This window comes from Bufo bufo, chromosome 2 (genome assembly GCF_905171765.1).
Source record: "Bufo bufo chromosome 2, aBufBuf1.1, whole genome shotgun sequence".
Lineage (NCBI taxonomy): Eukaryota > Metazoa > Chordata > Amphibia > Anura > Bufonidae > Bufo > Bufo bufo.
The window spans coordinates 288786636-288804697 of record NC_053390.1 but is presented as its reverse complement, the minus strand read 5'-3'; the positions used below and the strand labels follow the sequence as shown (position 1 = coordinate 288804697).

General features: G+C 47.8%; 1 protein-coding gene across 5 annotated transcripts in view; it reads right to left on the bottom strand.

The window, feature by feature from the left end:
• Window positions 1–12528, bottom strand: part of MTMR3 (myotubularin related protein 3) — an 86152-nt gene extending 73624 nt beyond the window's left edge. For 3 of the 5 annotated variants that reach the window (XM_040416689.1, XM_040416693.1, XM_040416691.1), the window contains exon 1: window positions 12397–12528. The gene's annotated coding sequence lies outside the window, so the exon portion shown is untranslated. Of the gene's footprint in view, window positions 1–12381 lie in introns of all 5 variants that reach the window. The other 2 variants (XM_040416690.1, XM_040416692.1) reach the window with 1 other exon arrangement.
• Between the last annotated feature and the right edge of the window lie 5534 nt (window positions 12529–18062).

Below are 18062 nucleotides of genomic sequence, written 5' to 3'. Positions count from 1 at the left end.
AAATCTACAGCATCCAGACAATACATACAATGTGAATGAGATCTGTAATGAACATGGGATAAAAACAATCACCAGGGGCGGACTGGCCATAGACCTTACAGGGAAATTTCCCCGTGAGTGGATGCCCACGGGGCTGCCAGAGCCCTCCTTAGGCTACTTTCACACTGGCGTTTCTGGGTCCGCTTGGATCAGGATAAGGATCCTTAGATAAGGATCCGTTCAGAATGCATCAATTTGGCTGCGTTTGGTCTCAGTTGCGTTTTTTAGACGGTCACTAAAACGCAGCTTGCAGCGTTTTGGTGACCATCTGACGAGGCGGAGCCCAACGGGTCTGTCCTGACTTACAATGTAAGTCAATGGGGATGGATCCGTTTTTCACTGACACAATATGGTGCAATTGAAAACGGATCCGCCCCCCCCATTGACTTTCAATGTAAGTCAGGACGGATCCGTTTTGACTTAGACTTTTTTTTCCATGAATAATGCAAACGGATCCATTATGAACGGATACAAGGGTTTGCATTATTGGTGCGGATCAGTCTGTGCAGATACAAGACGGATCTGCACCAAACGCGAGTGTGAAAGTAGCCTTACATCGCTGATCAGGCACATAACGATCTGATGCTCTCAGCATTAATGAACACTAGGAGCACGATGTACTTAGGTAGGCGGCTGCAGGTGCCCTCCTGAAGACCGCAGGACAAGGACAATGATACAGTTGAACACTGCAGCGAGAGTGTGTTGCGCTGTGGTATTTGGCGCTGCTGGGGCAGTATATTGTGCTGCGCTGTGGTATTTGGCGCTGCTGGGGCAGTATATTGTGCTGCGCTGTGGTATTTGGCGCTGCTGGGGCAGTATATTGTGCTGCGCTGTGGTATTTGGCGCTGCTGGGGCAGTATATTGTGCTGCGCTGTGGTATTTGGCGCTGCTGGGGCAGTATAGTGTGCTGCGCTGTGGTATTTGGCGCTGCTGGGGCAGTATAGTGTGCTGCGCTGTGGTATTTGGCGCTCCTGGGGCAGTATAGTGTGCTGCGCTGTGGTATTTGGCGCTCCTGGGGCAGTATATTGTGCTGCGCTGTGGTATTTGGCGCTGCTGGGGCAGTATATTGTGCTGCGCTGTGGTATTTGGCGCTGCTGGGGCAGTATATTGTGCTGCGCTGTGGTATTTGGCGCTGCTGGGGCAGTATATTGTGCTGCGCTGTGGTATTTGGCGCTGCTGGGGCAGTATATTGTGCTGCGCTGTGGTATTTGGCGCTGCTGGGGCAGTATATTGTGCTGCGCTGTGGTATTTGGTGCTGCACTGTGGTATTTGGTGCTGCTGGGGCAGTATATTGTGCTGCACTGTGGTATTTGGTGCTGCTGGGGCAGTATATTGTGCTGCACTGTGGTATTTGGTGCTGCTGGGGCAGTATATTGTGCTGCCCTGTGGTATTTGGTGCTGCTGGGGCAGTATATTGTGCTGCACTGTGGTATTTGGTGCTGCTGGGGCAGTATATTGTGCTGCACTGTGGTATTTGGTGCTGCTGGGGCAGTATATTGTGCTGCACTGTGGTATTTGGTGCTGCTGGGGCAGTATATTGTGCTGCGCTGTGGTATTTGGCGCTGCTGGGGCAGTATATTGTGCTGCGCTGTGGTATTTGACGCTGCTGGGGCATTATATTGTGCTGCGCTGTGGTATTTGGCGCTGCTGGGGCAGTATATTGTGCTGCGCTGTGGTATTTGGTGCTGCACTGTGGTATTTGGTGCTGCTGGGGCAGTATATTGTGCTGCACTGTGGTATTTGGTGCTGCTGGGGCAGTATATTGTGCTGCACTGTGGTATTTGGTTCTGCTGGGGCAGTATATTGTGCTGCACTGTGGTATTTGGCGCTGCTGGGGCAGTATATTGTGCTGCACTGTGGTATTTGGTGCTGCACTGTGGTATTTGGTGCTGCTGGGGCAGTATATTGTGCTGCACTGTGGTATTTGGTGCTGCTGGGGCAGTATATTGTGCTGCACTGTGGTATTTGGCGCTGCTGGGGCAGTATATTGTGCTGCACTGTGGTATTTGGTGCTGCACTGTGGTATTTGGTGCTGCTGGGGCAGTATATTGTGCTGCACTGTGGTATTTGGTGCTGCTGGGGCAGTATATTGTGCTGCACTGTGGTATTTGGTGCTGCTGGGGCAGTATATTGTGCTGCACTGTGGTATTTGGTGCTGCTGGGGCAGTATATTGTGCTGCACTGTGGTATTTGGTGCTGCTGGGGCAGTATATTGTGCTGCACTGTGGTATTGGGTGCTGCTGGGGCAGTATATTGTGCTGCACTGTGGTATTTGGTGCTGCTGGGGCAGTATATTGTGCTGCTGCATTGTGGTATTTAGCCTATTTTATTGCCTCACATTCTTTAAGTTTAGACCCACCTACAACATGGGGCTACTTTTAGTTTTTTTCCAGGGCCACTTAGAGTTCTCAGTCCGCCCCTGGTGACCACAGTCAACCGCACTTTTCCTGCAATGGTTGCTAATTACATATGTTTTAAGCCTCATTCACACGTCCGTGCTTAAATCCATGAAAAGGTAATCAGTGATGCCTCCGTGAAGATGTCTGTGATGGATCAGTGTTGGGTCCGGGTGCCATCTGTTTTTCACCGACACTGAACAGCTGAGAAATTATTTTCAAAGCAGCTCTTCCTAATGATCCGTAAAACACGGACGGCATCTGTGGCTTTCACGGACCCATAGACTATAATGGGCGTGATGGATTTGTGAACAAAAAAAAAAACTGATGTGTGAATACATACATTAAAATTAATAGGGATGTGTGCTGTCCGTGGAGAACGCGTACAGCATGCATACATGGAACACTGACGTGTGAATGAGGTTTTACAAGGATGTTTTTGGGTCGCGATGAGAAAAGTGCAATACACATGGAGGTAAATCCGCCCGCTGAGGACCACTGTTCTAGAGACGCTTCACCCTCCACCACATGTAATAGAAATGCCACACACATGATAAAGGACAGCAGCGAGGATCAGGAGGACTGGAGGCTTCTGCCGCCGTGCTGATGTGTGACATTTACACAGACTATGTCCATGAAAAGAATGGCTGAGAACAATATGCAGTCTAATCCCTAGGGCTGATATCAGCAGAACCAGCCAGCAAGGCAATGAACCTGGCACAAGGACAGTAAAATGTGGATGGCCCAGAAGATATGCTGGGGGGACGGGGGCAGATATGTGTAATGATCAGCATCTACCCCGCAGGGGGCACACATTTACCAAGTATTTTCACTCCCTTGAAAATCAGTTTGGTAGTCCATAAAAAACATTCAGGGGGCGGAAAAAGGAATTGTTAAGACAGCGCTTGTCATGCACCTTACAGGTGACAGATGAGACTGGTGGCCATTCACAGATCACCCTGCTTTACTGCACGCTTGTACATACGTGTTTCTATAAGAGCTCTGCATCAGTCTTCATACAGTCAGCAGAAGACAGCTAGAAAGTTGGAGGAAAAGCTAGTCTTCTGGTGCCAGATGTACTGCAGATACCAGGATGTCATTTACACCTCGTCACCTTCCCCGAGTATACTGCTACGCGCGCCACTGTGTGCCCATACACCTTAAATTATAATACAGAGTCACGAGCTGCTGTGTGCCCATACACCTAAATTATAATACAGGGTCACGAGCTGCTGTGTGCCCATACACCTAAATTATAATACAGGGTCACGAGCTGCTGTGTGCCCATACACCTAAATTATAATACAGAGTCACGAGCCACTGTGTGCCCATACACCTAAATTATAATACAGGGTCACGAGCTGCTGTGTGCCCATACACCTAAATTATAATACAGGGTCACGAGCCACTGTGTGCCCATACACCTAAATTATAATACAGGGTCACGAGCTGCTGTGTGCCCATACACCTAAATTATAATACAGGGTCACGAGCCGCTGTGTGCCCATACACCTAAATTATAATACAGGGTCACGAGCCACTGTGTGCCCATACACCTAAATTATAATACAGGGTCACGAGCCACTGTGTGCCCATACACCTAAATTATAATACAGGGTCACGAGCTGCTGTGTGCCCATGCACCTAAATTATAATACAGGGTCACGAGCCACTGTGTGCCCATACACCTAAATTATAATACAGGGTCACGAGCTGCTGTGTGCCCATGCACCTAAATTATAATACAGAGTCACGAGCCACTGTGTGCCCATACACCTAAATTATAATACAGAGTCACGAGCCACTGTGTGCCCATACACCTAAATTATAATACAGGGTCACGAGCTGCTGTGTGCCCATACACCTAAATTATAATACAGGGTCACGAGCCACTGTGTGCCCATACACCTAAATTATAATACAGAGTCACGAGCCACTGTGTGCCCATACACCTAAATTATAATACAGGGTCACGAGCTGCTGTGTGCCCATACACCTAAATTATAATACAGGGTCACGAGCTGCTGTGTGCCCATACACCTAAATTATAATACAGAGTCACGAGCTGCTGTGTGCCCATACACCTAAATTATAATACAGGGTCACAAGCTGCTGTGTGCCCATACACCTAAATTATAATACAGGGTCACGAGCCACTGTGTGCCCATACACCTAAATTATAATACAGGGTCACGAGCTGCTGTGTGCCCATACACCTAAATTATAATACAGGGTCACGAGCTGCTGTGTGCCCATACACCTAAATTATAATACAGGGTCACGAGCCACTGTGTGCCCATACACCTAAATTATAATACAGGGTCACGAGCTGCTGTGTGCCCATGCACCTAAATTATAATACAGGGTCACGAGCTGCTGTGTGCCCATGCACCTAAATTATAATACAGGGTCACGAGCTGCTGTGTGCCCATACACCTAAATTATAATACAGAGTCACGAGCTGCTGTGTGCCCATACACCTAAATTATAATACAGGGTCACGAGCCGCTGTGTGCCCATACACCTTCAAATAGCTCTCAGACAAATGGTCATTTGGCCAACAGCTACCCCCCCCCCCCCTTCCATAGACATACATGGTTTGTCAGGTTGGTTTGTGTGTGTGCTTTCAATGGGAAGTGATGAATACACCGCTGCCAGTCCCACTGAAAATGGCGGGTGTGAATGGCAATACAATACATTACTGGCCATGAGGGCCCTTAGTCCTTCAGGCCATCTACTACCAACTCACATTGGAGAGGACCTGTCACCTACAAGAACTATTTTAGAAGAAAAAAAATAAGTACCGTAGTTGTATTCCCCATGAAATAATAACGCTGATGAACATTTTTTTTCTTTTTAGAACTCTACTATGTGCAACTCCTCTGTTATTCCTCCTGGAAATGTAATAAGTTGACAACCAGGTGTTACCTTTTGCGGTCATGTCTCTATACACAGTCGGACAGTGTTCTCTGTTGCACTTATACATATTCTGGAGGAATAATAGTGGAACGACACAAAAAAAAAAAAAAAAGATGCTCCAGAAATACAATTACCGTATTTTTCGCCCTATAAGACGCACCCCCCCCCCCCCCCCAAAAAAAAAGTGGGGGGAAAATAGCAGTGCGTCATATGGGGCGAATTCTGCATTTTGCCGAATTTTCAATGATACGCTGCGAGGGAGGAGGGGCTGGGGGCCAGCATCTGGTTTTATTATGACAGCGGGGCCCGTGCAGTGAATGTATTCTACTACACGGGCCCCTTATGGGCAGGTGCGTCTTATAGGGCGAAAAGTACGGTATGTGTTTTTTTTGCCTTTTGAGTTTAGAAAAAGATTCCTTTCACACTGCAGGTATTCTGTTGTTTCCATGGTTCATTTGTTGCAGTGTTATTCCTGCAATCATGAATATGGGAACCCTTTGCACACAGACATGACTACGAGCCGAGAGGTTAGTGTGGATTCTAGTGCCAAGGCTTATGGATTTTTTTCTTTACTAACATACACTATCCTTTCTTCTCTCTAGTACTATTTTTCGGCCACATTCACACAGCTGTATCCGTTTTGCAGTCCGGGGTGCATTCTGCACTTTGACGGCCCCATTTTCAAAATACCTATTCTTGTCCGGACAAGAATAAGACATGTTCTGTAATTTGCAGGACGGCAGCGGGGATGACATCTGTGTGCTGTCGGCATTTTTTTTTGTGGCCCCATATAAATAAATGGGCCTGCATGCAATTCGCCAAAAATATGGTCATATGAATGTGGCCCTATAGTGATTACAGACTTGTAACCATAGTAGTCACGCATATGACATCACTCAGGAGCAGTGTCACACAGATCCTTAAAGGGATTCTCTGGGCTATAGATATTGATGACCTATCCTCTGGATAATTTATCGATATCAAATCGGTGGGGGTCAACATACGGCATCTCCACAAACATCGGGTTCAAGCTGTCACGGCGCTCTGTATACCGTGTAGTGGTCGGTCCCATTCAAGTTCATGGGAGCAGATATTCAGTACGTTGGCGCCGCAAACTACACAGCGGACAGAGCCTTCTGCTTCCACTCCTAGGTTCAGGTGCTGGGTGTGGGACCCCCACTGATCTGATACTGATTACTTCAACATCTGGAGCCCAGAAAACCCCTTTAATATTGTGCCCACAATGTATTCACTTTTCACACGGAGGTCTTTTGGCTCTCCATCTCATGCCATATTATAGATGTATTCTGGAGTTCACATAGACCTAGATGTCATGCACCACCACTGCAGTGTCTCCAATCATTTAAAGCCCATACATAAGAGCCTCAATCACACGTCAGTGATTTCCATCAGTGATTTTGAGCCAAAACCAGGATTGGAGCCTCCACAGACATAAGGTATAAGGGAAAGATCTGCTCCTGTTCTGTGTTTAGAGCCGCACCTGGTTTTGGCTCACAATCACTGATGAAAATCACTGACCGAACACTGACATGTGAATGAGGCATAATACTGCAGTAATACTACGGTACATCTCATCTACCATTAAAAGGGGTTTCCCAGGATTTTTAAATTGATGACCTATCCTCAGGATAGGTAATAGATATCAGATCGGCAGGGGTCCGACACCACCGCCGATCAGCTGGTTAAACAGAAGGCCACGCTCTGTGCCAGTCCTGCCTTCCCTTCATAGTTTACCTGCGCACCGTCAACATCGCAGCGCTGAGCAGGTGTAAAAACAAGAAGCCGTCCCATTCACTTCTATAGGACAGCTCTGTAGTTGAATAGGAAGGAGCCGTGCCATAGAAGTGAATGGGATGGCTTGTAATTACACCTGTTCACTGCTGCGATGTTTAGGGCGGGTAGGAGAACAATGAAGGGAAGGCTGCGCTGGCACAAAGTGCGGCCTACTCTTCAACTAGCCCCCACCGATGCCAAGTATAACCACAAAAATTCTCTCAACCCAAACACATGGACACCCATGTCAGAAAACATCCCCTACTATCTGTCTGGTCAGACGGCCGCAGGCTGGCACGCCGTAAATATTGATCGGGGCACTAAATTGCTGGGTCTAGCTACACATAAAGCAGACAGTCTCAAGGACAAGGATTTGCTGAATTTCCCACCATGAGATAACGTTACACATGGTCATCAATGCTTGCACTTCTGATAAAAGATTAGAGGTTTTCCCAGCAACTAAAACCGATGTGAAGCATGGCTGGCACACCAGGCTCTGCCCAATACTGTGACATGTCATCTGCATGGCCCATACATCATCATGGCAGCCAGCACACAGAAACACATCCAAAGCATCAGACATGTAGTTCACTGTTCTGGCTTCAGCTACCTTGATATAAATGAAGTCTTAAAGGGAACCTGTCACCTGGATTTTGGGTATAGAGCTCAGGACATGGGTTGCTAGATGGCCGCTAGCACATCCGCAATACCCAGTCCCCATAGCTCTGTGTGCTTTTATTGTGATAAAAAAAACGATTTGATACATATGCAAATTAACCTGAGATGAGTCCTGCCCCTGACTCATCTCATGTACAGGACTCATCTCAGGTTAATTTGCATATGTATCAAATCCTAGTTTTTTTACACAATAAAAGCACACAGAGCTATGGGGACTAGGTATTGTAGAAGTGCTAGCGGCCATCTAGCAACCCATGTCCTCAGCTCTATACACAAAATCCCGGTGGCAGGTTCCCTTTAAAAGGGGTTGTACAGTGGCATGTAATACTGAAGACTCTTAGACCTAACTTCAGGATAGGTTATCAATATCAGAACAATGGGGTCCAACTCCCGGCACCCCCGCCGATCAGATGTCTGAAAGGCTCGTGTCCTCTTCACTTTTTACCTGCACGCCGTCTCCCTTGCAACTACTCCCCCATTGTGTCTTCTCTTATACCCTCTATAGTCTGTGCTCTTAAGGGTATAATAGGATATCTGCATTTTTTGTGGACAGCACACTGACCCATTCATTTCTATGCGGACATGTGCAACATCCGTGTGAATGTGGATCCGTGTGGCAGTCCAGCAAATCACAGAACATGTCCTAGTGTGGTCTGCGTTGCCGATGGGAATAGTCCTTTCTCTAGATGGAAGCTAGAGAAATATGGAGCGCACACGGGTATCTGTATTTTGTGGGTCTGTTTGCGGACACGGTAACGGCGTGGTCCGACCAACTCGGCCAAGCACAATGTATTTTATTTTTTATCTTAAGCTAACTCCGCACAAACACCCCATGGAGAATTGACCGGCCGCATTCTGGACTCCTGCGGGCCCCCTACAAACACACACCAATCATTGGGTCAGTTATCGGGGAGCAACAGCTCGCCCTGTGTAAAGAGGGATCGGCTCCCCAGACATAATGAATGTGTAAGAGATCAACCGATAACGGTAGCGATCGCTCGTCCCCCTGCAGGAGATGCTGCATGTCAATATGTGATCAGGCAATTATTGGGAACATATGGTTCATTTCTGATACTTGCCTAAAACATCGGTCCATGTAAAAGAACCATTAATAACTCCATACAGGGAGAAGCAGGCAGGAGGGACAGATCTGTACATGGCAAACCCTAGAAGGAAATACAACCCCAAGTTCTGGGTCTCCCTGCTATTCAGTGACGTCATCAGAAAGGGGCCCGACAGACGCTCTTTATATATGGAGCTCTCAAAAAAACACTATACACATTTTGGCAAAAGAACAAAAACACCCAATAGGTAGTAAAGCAAGTTTACCGCAGCCGGCCTTCAGAAGCCGAAAGCCCGCTGCTGCAGATCATTGCTCTTTGTACTATATAATAAAAATGGGCGGATAAATAGGAGCGCGTCCACAGAGACGTACAGACAGGTCTCTGGAGATTTACAGCAGGCAATGTATTCTTGTCTATACCTATAAAATCATTCCTCTGGGAAAGTTCTGCCTCTGAAACGCGTAGAAATCTGAGCTGACCCCAATATCTATTGCACCCAGTTCCAGTAAAGCTGGCAATGCAAAGAAGCGGCGCCCGATCGTACGGAGCGTAACAGGGCTATACACAGGTACTGGAAAACTAAACTGCAGCGCCAACATTCCTGACACGAAAGGCATTTCTTTCTATGACACAGTAAGGAGATGTGCCAGAGAGTGCGTGGTTCACCCCGATGGAATTCGGATTTTGCATCTCACCTCAGTCACATGACTACTTACTGAACTAATGGAGTTTGCAATTAAAGGGACTTGTACTGCAGCAGGGAAATGCCGTGTGGCAGAGAGAAATGGTGCCAAATATCAGAATAGCGTGGAAGCAGAACGAGTGCATGGTGGGCACATTCCAGTTACACGTCGTTCTTGTCAAAATTGGGAACAGACCCCATCCGAGGACCTGTCATCTCTCCTGACATGTCAGTTTCAGGCCTCATGCACTGCCAAAATGCTGCCAGTGTTATCCAATATGTTCCAGAATTGTAATGGTTACATAGCATCATAAATCAATATAATGCTATGTGATCCCCAGCAGCGCTGGGAGGTCAGGCCGGGAGCTGTGCTGTGGTCTCGCTGTGGGAGGAACGCTGGTCTGCAAGGGGCCTTAGTCTTGGCTGCAGAATGCGGTCCACTGACCCATTGAAGTCAGTGGGTCTGCAAAAAAAGGATACAACACGGACGTCATCCATAATACATACGATCATGTGCATGAGGCCTGAAACAGACATGTCAGGAGAGATGACAGGTCCTCGGATGGGGTCTGTTGCCATTTTCGCCAAGAACTATACCTTCCTCCCATGACGTGTAATTGGAATGTCCCCCACCATGCACTCGTTATGCTCGACATGTTCTATCTTTCGCGGAATGGACATACAGATGTGAAAAGCGCACAGATGATCCGTATGGCCGTTGACGTCAATTGGTCCGGAAAAAAATATTTAAAAAATGCAACACGGACATCATATTATGAAGACCGCAAAATAGATAGTCGTGTGCACGCTTAGTCACTACTTGCATTCACCATGTAATAATTCTATTCTATCTATTCTGATGACCATGTTGTACCATTACTCTATTATTCCTGCTGGAAGCTATGAAGGAATTGCTAGGCGTTTGCAATAAAGATCCAACCAGTCGGGAGAATGTCCCTGCAGTCTGACACTATCCAATCAGTGCTGCCATTGGACACCCCTTAACAGGTAACACTTATCTGGACCTTCACTGCAAACCTCCAGCAATTCATTCATAACCTCCAACAGGAATAATAAAGGAACGGTACATCACAGAGCCATAAGAATAGAAGATCCAGAATTGTTCTCACGTGGGGAATGCAAACAGACATGTCAGGAGAGGTGACAGCTCCTCTTTAATGGGCAGATTGTCCTGGATTCCTCTGATAGGATCTGCCCTCAAAAGTGGCTCTCTGAAGAGATCACCTCCCAATTTCTGAAAAAAAAAAAAAAAGACCTCCCATGGACTGGACGTATTTAGAGCCACAGACAGGAATGGATCCCTGCTCTTGGAAGAGCTATCCTGAGTGCACAGGATCTGATCCCATCCTCGGCTCTACATATAATATGGACGGATGTGTGCACGCCCCAATAGCAACTACTGGTAATTTAAGTAGGACCCTACACTGACACCACAACTTGGTTTTCTCCTTACGGCGATGTCTGATAAAACGGGAGCAATCGCTTCCCTTAGTTCAGTCTGGCATCATGCACAGTTCCCTTAGGCCTCACGCGCACGACCGTATCCATTTTGCGGCCCGCAGCTGCAGATGTTGCATTTTTTCTACTAGAACTGCCTATTCTTGTCTTGACGCCCCTGTGCGGTCCTCATTTTTTGCAAACCCACAGAAATTAATGGGTCTGGGTGCGAAGCGCAAAAAAATGCAGATCTTACGCAGACCAAAATTAAGGTTCTAGGGTAGGGATCAGCAACCTTCGGCACTCCAGCTGCTGTGAAACTACAACTCCCAGCATGCATACCTATTCGGCTGTTCTTGTAGCTCTCAAAAAAGTGAAAGGAGGATTCTGGGAGTTGTAGTTTCAGAACAGCTGGAGTGCCGGAGGTTGCTGATCCCTGTTCTAGGGTATGTTCAAACAGCATGTATTGGTTGTGTGTGAGAATGTATTGAGGATTTTTCACAAAACTGGCATCAGAAATCTAAATCGGTAACTAACTTCTGCCGTGCATTGGCCCTGGGATTAAACCCGTCATAACCTGTGGCAATATGAACATGCAGCGGATTCGAAAATCTGCAGCCCGTTTTTTTTTTTTCCCCCAGCTTGGGGTAAAATACCCCCCATTCACATCCACTGCAGACGACAAGTCAATGGATTCTGGCAGGATCGACACCTACGTCCTGACACAATCCTGAACGTGTGAACATGGCCCAATAACAGGTCCTGGTGTCAATTCCACTATAAGCAGCGTTTGAGGAACTCACATCGCGGCCATATTCTGTAACGTACGTCCTGTCGCAACCGTCCTCTCAATGCAACCTAAGAGAGCAAATCTAGGGGTCAGGATGAGAAAGCAGACGCCCAGCACGGCAGCGGTTAATGGTGCGGCACTGTTTGCTCAGGATATAATACTGTGTGCATAGTATAGTGCGCTGTATACACACACACATTAAGTCAATGCATACTCCATCCTGTAACAAACAGAGCACAGCGTATAAGCAAATATATACCGTAGCGGAGTACAAGGAAGGGCAAATGCAGCACAACATTACACAAGTCTATACATTATCAGAATACACCACACAGAGGCTCCTGGGGGTGACAAAGGCAACCCAAATCACCTCAATATACAAAGCCAGGGCTGAGGAAGGCAAAAATGAATTAAACATGAGAGTATAATGGCACACCACGTGACCACACCACATCCAGTGTATACACACACATACACTAAACAGACAGAAGCTGCCCCTGTGCATTTCCACCACATATGTACAGGACATGTATGAGAAGGCGGCCGTGACATGCTACAAACCGGCTGTCTCGTTACCGTGCGGCTCTGAGGGATAATGTCCCCGGTGTCAGCTGTCTCGCCCCCCCCTCCCCGTTGTCGGTTGCTGTCAGTCCGAGCTCAGGGTTCTTCCTTCCTCCTCACAACCACAACAACATGGCGGAAGCGCGGGCACGCAGGGAAGGGGAGGGAGGGAGGGGGGCCAACGTCACGGACACGCTCACGCACACAGACACACCCACCGACGACAGACGCGGGAACGCGCAGACACGCCCCTTTTGCCCTGTAGACGCAGCTGTGACGACCCTCAGCCAAAGGCAGAAGAAGCTGGAGTGGGTGTGTCGCTAGAGGGCGGAGCTTAGCGTGTTATGACATCTACCTGTGACAGGCATTATTCCCGGTGGTGGGCGGAGCTGGGGGTTGGAGTGGGCGTGCACAACTTAGACCCAAACATACCATTTAAAGGGACAACGCACCTGCCGCGTCTGGTTGGCAGTCAGCTTGTATGCTGTTTGTCTGTGACAGTTTATTGCAATGGACCATACAAAATAATGTTCTGAATGTGATATATGAGAAACTTGTTAGGGTTTGTAAAAGTTATATGGTGTCAGGTGATTTATGTGAGGTTTCTTCATTAGCTTCCATACACCGTAGGTCCTCTCTGGGCCTAGGCTCAATACAGGGCCCCTGTTCTAGCAGAAGGTAGTTTGGAGCTAACCTCCGAACCGATAACCAGCAAATATCTTATTACCCCTTATATATCAGGGATCAGCAACCTTTGGCAATCCAGCTGCTGTGCAACTACATCTCCCAGCAAGGAAACATGTTTAGCAGTTCTTTTAACTCCCATAGAAGTGAATGAAGTATTCTGGGAGTTGTAGTTTCTGAAAAGATGGAGTTTGCTGATCCCTGTTATAGATGTGCAATGGTAACAAAAATAACTTAAAGGGGTTCTGCAGTTTTTTTAGATAGATCATCAGCATCTGATCGGCAGAGGTCCGACACCCGGGACCCCACCGATCAGCTGTTTGAGAAGGCAGCGGCGCTGGCAGTAGTGCCACGGCCTTCTTGCTCTTTACCACAGGCCCAGTGATGTCACGACTAGTATCAATGGCCTGAGCGGGCTAATTTAAAAGGCAATGTGAATATGTCCCATGTACACAGAGGGGGGGCCAGGGTTAAACTGCCCCACCAGAGGATCCTCCGCTGGCCCTCAATGGTCCAGGAGAAAGAAAGAAAAAACACTTGTAGCTAATCAAATGCCCACTAGGATCCATTTCTTTGATTCAAATCCTGTTAGACCGTATAGATGATTTAGGGCTTCGGCCTTGAGAATAATTTCTTCTGGTGGGCCTAAGGAACCCAAGTCCAACAATTTGCATTAAAAATCATAAATGAATACATATTACACTGACACCACAACTCGGTTTTCTCCTTACGGCAGGTCCCTTTGACTATCAGCCTTGACGTCTGATAAAACGGGAGCAACCACTTCCCTTAGTTCAGTCTGGCATCATGCACAGTTCCCTTAGGCCTCACGCGCACGACCGTATCCATTTTGCGGCCCGCAGCTGCAGATCCGCAGACTACAGATGTCATATTTTTCTACTAGAACTGCCTATTCTTGTCTTGACGCTCCTGTGGTGTCCTGATTTTTTGCAAACCCACAGAAATGAATGGGTCTGGGTGCGAAGTGCAAAAAACGCAGATCTTACGCGGACCAAAATTAAGGTTTTAGGGTATGTTCAAACAGCACGTATTGGTTGTGTGTGAATGTATTGAGGATTTTTCACAAAACTGGCATCAGAAATCTAAAGCGGTAACTAACTTCTGCCGTGCATTGGCCCGGGGATTTAACCTCGTCATAACCTGTGGCAATATGAACATGCAGCGGATTCAAAAATCTGCAGCCCGTTCATTTTTTTGCAGCATGGTGTAAAATACCCCCCATTCACATCCACTGCAGGCAATAAGTCAATGGATTCTGGCAGGATTGTCACAACTACGTCCTGACACAATCCTGAACGTCTGAACATGGTGTCAATTCCACTATAAGCAGTGTTTGAGGAACTTACACCGTGGCCATGCGCAGCCGTCCTCCATTCATTTCTACGGGGCCGCCGAAAATAGCCGAGCGCAGGCTCGCTATTGCCGTCTGCCCCATAGAAATAAATGGGAGCATGGGCCGCGCATGCGCGGCACGCTCCCATTCACTTCTATGGGAGAGGTGGGGATTATCGCTTGGTGGTGGACGGACCCCGGGAAATCTGGGGTCCTCCAGCCACAGCGCTCCCTGCTCTGTTCTCGATATAGGTGCGGGTCCCAGCGGTGGCACCCGCACCTATCAGACAATGGGGGCATATCCTAGCAATATGCCCCCATTGTCTAAGATGGGAATACCCCTCAGTGGCGAATCCAGGGGGGGGGCAATGGGGCAATTGCCCCCCCCCCCCCCCGAGCTGGCGGCGACAGGGGGCACAGGGAGATGAGCGCTTCCATTGTGGAAGCGCTCATCTCCATAGTCATCTGTATCGCCGTCCTCAGGACAGCGATACAGATGGCTGTGCTGAGGCAGGGGAGGGAGAGGCGTGTCCCTTTCCCTTCCTCTGATAGGCTGCCGGCACCCTATCAGAGGCCGGCGCAGGCGGCGCGATGACATCATCGAGCCGCCTGAGCCGTACAGCGCGGGACACAGGCCGGAAGAGGCCTGCATCGCATCGCTGACATGGAGGTAAGTATAAGTGTTTTTTATTTTATTTTTATATATACAATACTTTTACTGGCACATGGGGGGGCTGTTATTGCTGGCACAGGGGGGGGGCTGTTATTGCTGGCACATTGGGGGGCTGTTATTGCTGGCACATTGGGGGGTGCTGTTATTACTGGCACATGGGGGGGCTGTTATTGCTGGCACATGGGGGGGCTGTTATTGCTGGCACATGGGGGGGGCTGTTATTGCTGGCACATGGGGGGGGCTGTTATTGCTGGCACATGGGGGGGGCTGTTATTGCTGGCACATGGGGGGCTGTTATTGCTGGCACATGGGGGTCTGTTATTACTGGCACATGGGGGGGCTGTTATTGCTGGCACATGGGGGGCTGTTATTGCTGGCACATGGGGGGCTGTTATAGCTGGCACATGGGGGGGCTGTTATTGCTGGCACATGGGGGGGCTGTTATTGCTGGAACATGGGGGGGCTGTTATTGCTGGCACATGGAGGGGCTGTTATTGCTGGCACATGGGGGGGCTGTTATTTCTGCCACATGGGGGGCTGTTATTAATACTGGCACATGGGGGGGCTGTTTTCATTGGCACATGGGGGGGCTGTTATTACTGGCACATGAGGGGGCTGTTATTACTGGCACATGGGGGGCTGTTATTACTGGCACATGATTGGGGGTTTTGCTCTTGTTACTGGAACATCATTGGGGGCACTATAGGGGCATCTACTGAGGCCACAAAGAAGGGGTATTTTATATGGGGGGCTCTGTACAGTACAATTTTATACTGGGACACATTATGGTGGGTACTATGGGGAAGGGGGGAGAGTAGTACTATGGGGTCATCTACGGGGGGCACTAAGAAGGGGTATTTTATACTTGCAAATTATGGGGGACACTGAGGGCATCTACTGGAGCATTTTATACTGGTACATTATGGGGGGCACTAGGATGAAGGAGGGTGTGGAGCACTATGGGGGCATTTACTGGGGGCACTATATAGGGGTATTTTATACTGGCACATTATGGGGGCACTATGGGGACATTAGCTCACCTGGGGCATTACAAGGGGGTATTTTTTGCACATTATAAGGAGAATTATTTCTACTGGGGGGGCATTATGGTGGGCTTTATTACTCCACCATGGTATGACCCCCTAGTAGCAGCACCATCCTCTCCCTGCTCTGCTATCCCTCTGCCCCTTCTCCAAATCCTTATTATGAAATCTTTCTCATTAGGATAAAACACATCAGCTCCGCCGAGCCCCCGGCCAAAGTGTTGAAGTGGTGTCCGAGATCCCCAAGGGCCAAGCCAAGTAATTGTAAGTTTTCATGTGAAATATGTTTGTTATACACATATAGCATACACTGTGCCACACAATATACAGTATACCGCTACACTGTGTAGTCTGTTCTATAAGCACCATTGTTTTGTGGCGGCGGACAGAAAATAATCTGGAAGTGCCCCTCCCGAGACCAGGCTCTGAATCCGCCACTGATACCCCTTTAAGGTCTACAAGACTGTAGCCAACCTCCCTGAATGTGGCAACAAAAGGAAAATTGATGACAAATTGAAGAGACAGATAATACGAATGGTAGCCAAAGATCCCAGATCAACTTCCAAAGAGATGAGAGGTGAACTCCAAGGTCATGCTATATCAGTGTCAGATCGTACCATCCATTGCTGTCTTAATCAAAGTGGATTTATAACTGTTGAAAGCATATAATAAAAAGCGAGACTGGAATTTGTCAAAATGCATAATGACAACTCACAGAGATTCTGGGAGAATGTCCTTTGGACAGATCAGAGGAAACGGGAGCTTTTTGGCAAGTCACAGACACAAAAAAGAAGCATACAAAGAAAAGAACATTGTACCTGCTGTGAAACATGGGGGAGGCTCAGTTATGTTTTGGGGCTGCTTTGCTGTATCTGGCACAGAGTGTCTTGAATCTGTGCGGGGTACAATGAAATCTCAAGATTATCAAGGCATTCTGGAGCAAAATGTGCTGCCAAGTCTTAGAAGGCTTGGTATCAGTTACAGGTCATGGGTTCTCCAACAGGATAATTACCCAAAACACACAGCTAAAACCATCCAAGAATGGCTCAGAGCAAAGCATTGGACTATTCTGAAGTGGCCTTCTATGAGCCCTGATCTAAATCATATTGAACATCTGTGGATGAGATAGAACATGCAATCTGGAGAAGGTACCCTTCAAACCTGAGACAGCTGGGGCAGTTTGCTCAGAAGGAGTGGCTCAAAATACCTGTGGACAGATGCAGAAGTCTCATAGACAGTTACAGAAATGGCTTGATTGCAGTAATTGCCTCAAAAGGTTGTGGAAAAAAAAATTAAAGTGTAACTGTCATGTTTTTATATATATATATAAAAAAAAATCTTTAGTTTCTTCACATACCACAGTTTCCTTGCGTTTTTCCTTTAGTTACTGCTGTGTAAACCTCTACAATATGCGGATCTTCTCAAGATGGCTCCTGCGACAGTTCTCTGAGGCCAAAACTGCGTTCCCTCAGGTCACATACAAACTTGCTGTAGCCAGCAGCTATCTGCCAGCCAATCAGATTGGAATACTGAGACACGCCTCATCACTCTGAAGCCTAATGCAGGCATGCAGTGTGAAGGACCGCCCCTCTGTCTTCTGTTTACACTAAGGCTGGGTTCAGACCTGAGCGTTTTACAGCACGTTCCTACGCGCTGTAAAATGCTCAACAGGCAAGAACCAATGTTTCCCTATGGGCATGGTTCTCACTTGAGCGTTTAACAGCGCGTACGAACGCGCTGTAAAACGCCCTACGCCCCAAGAAGTACAGGAGCTTCTTTGGGGCGTATTGTGGCAGTTTTTCATTGGATCAATCACACAAACGCGTACTACGTGCATTTCCAAAATACAAAAACGCCCCAAAATAGGCCTCAAAAACGCCAGATAAAAACGCTTGTAAAAGCGCTTATCGAATACGCTCAGGTGTGAA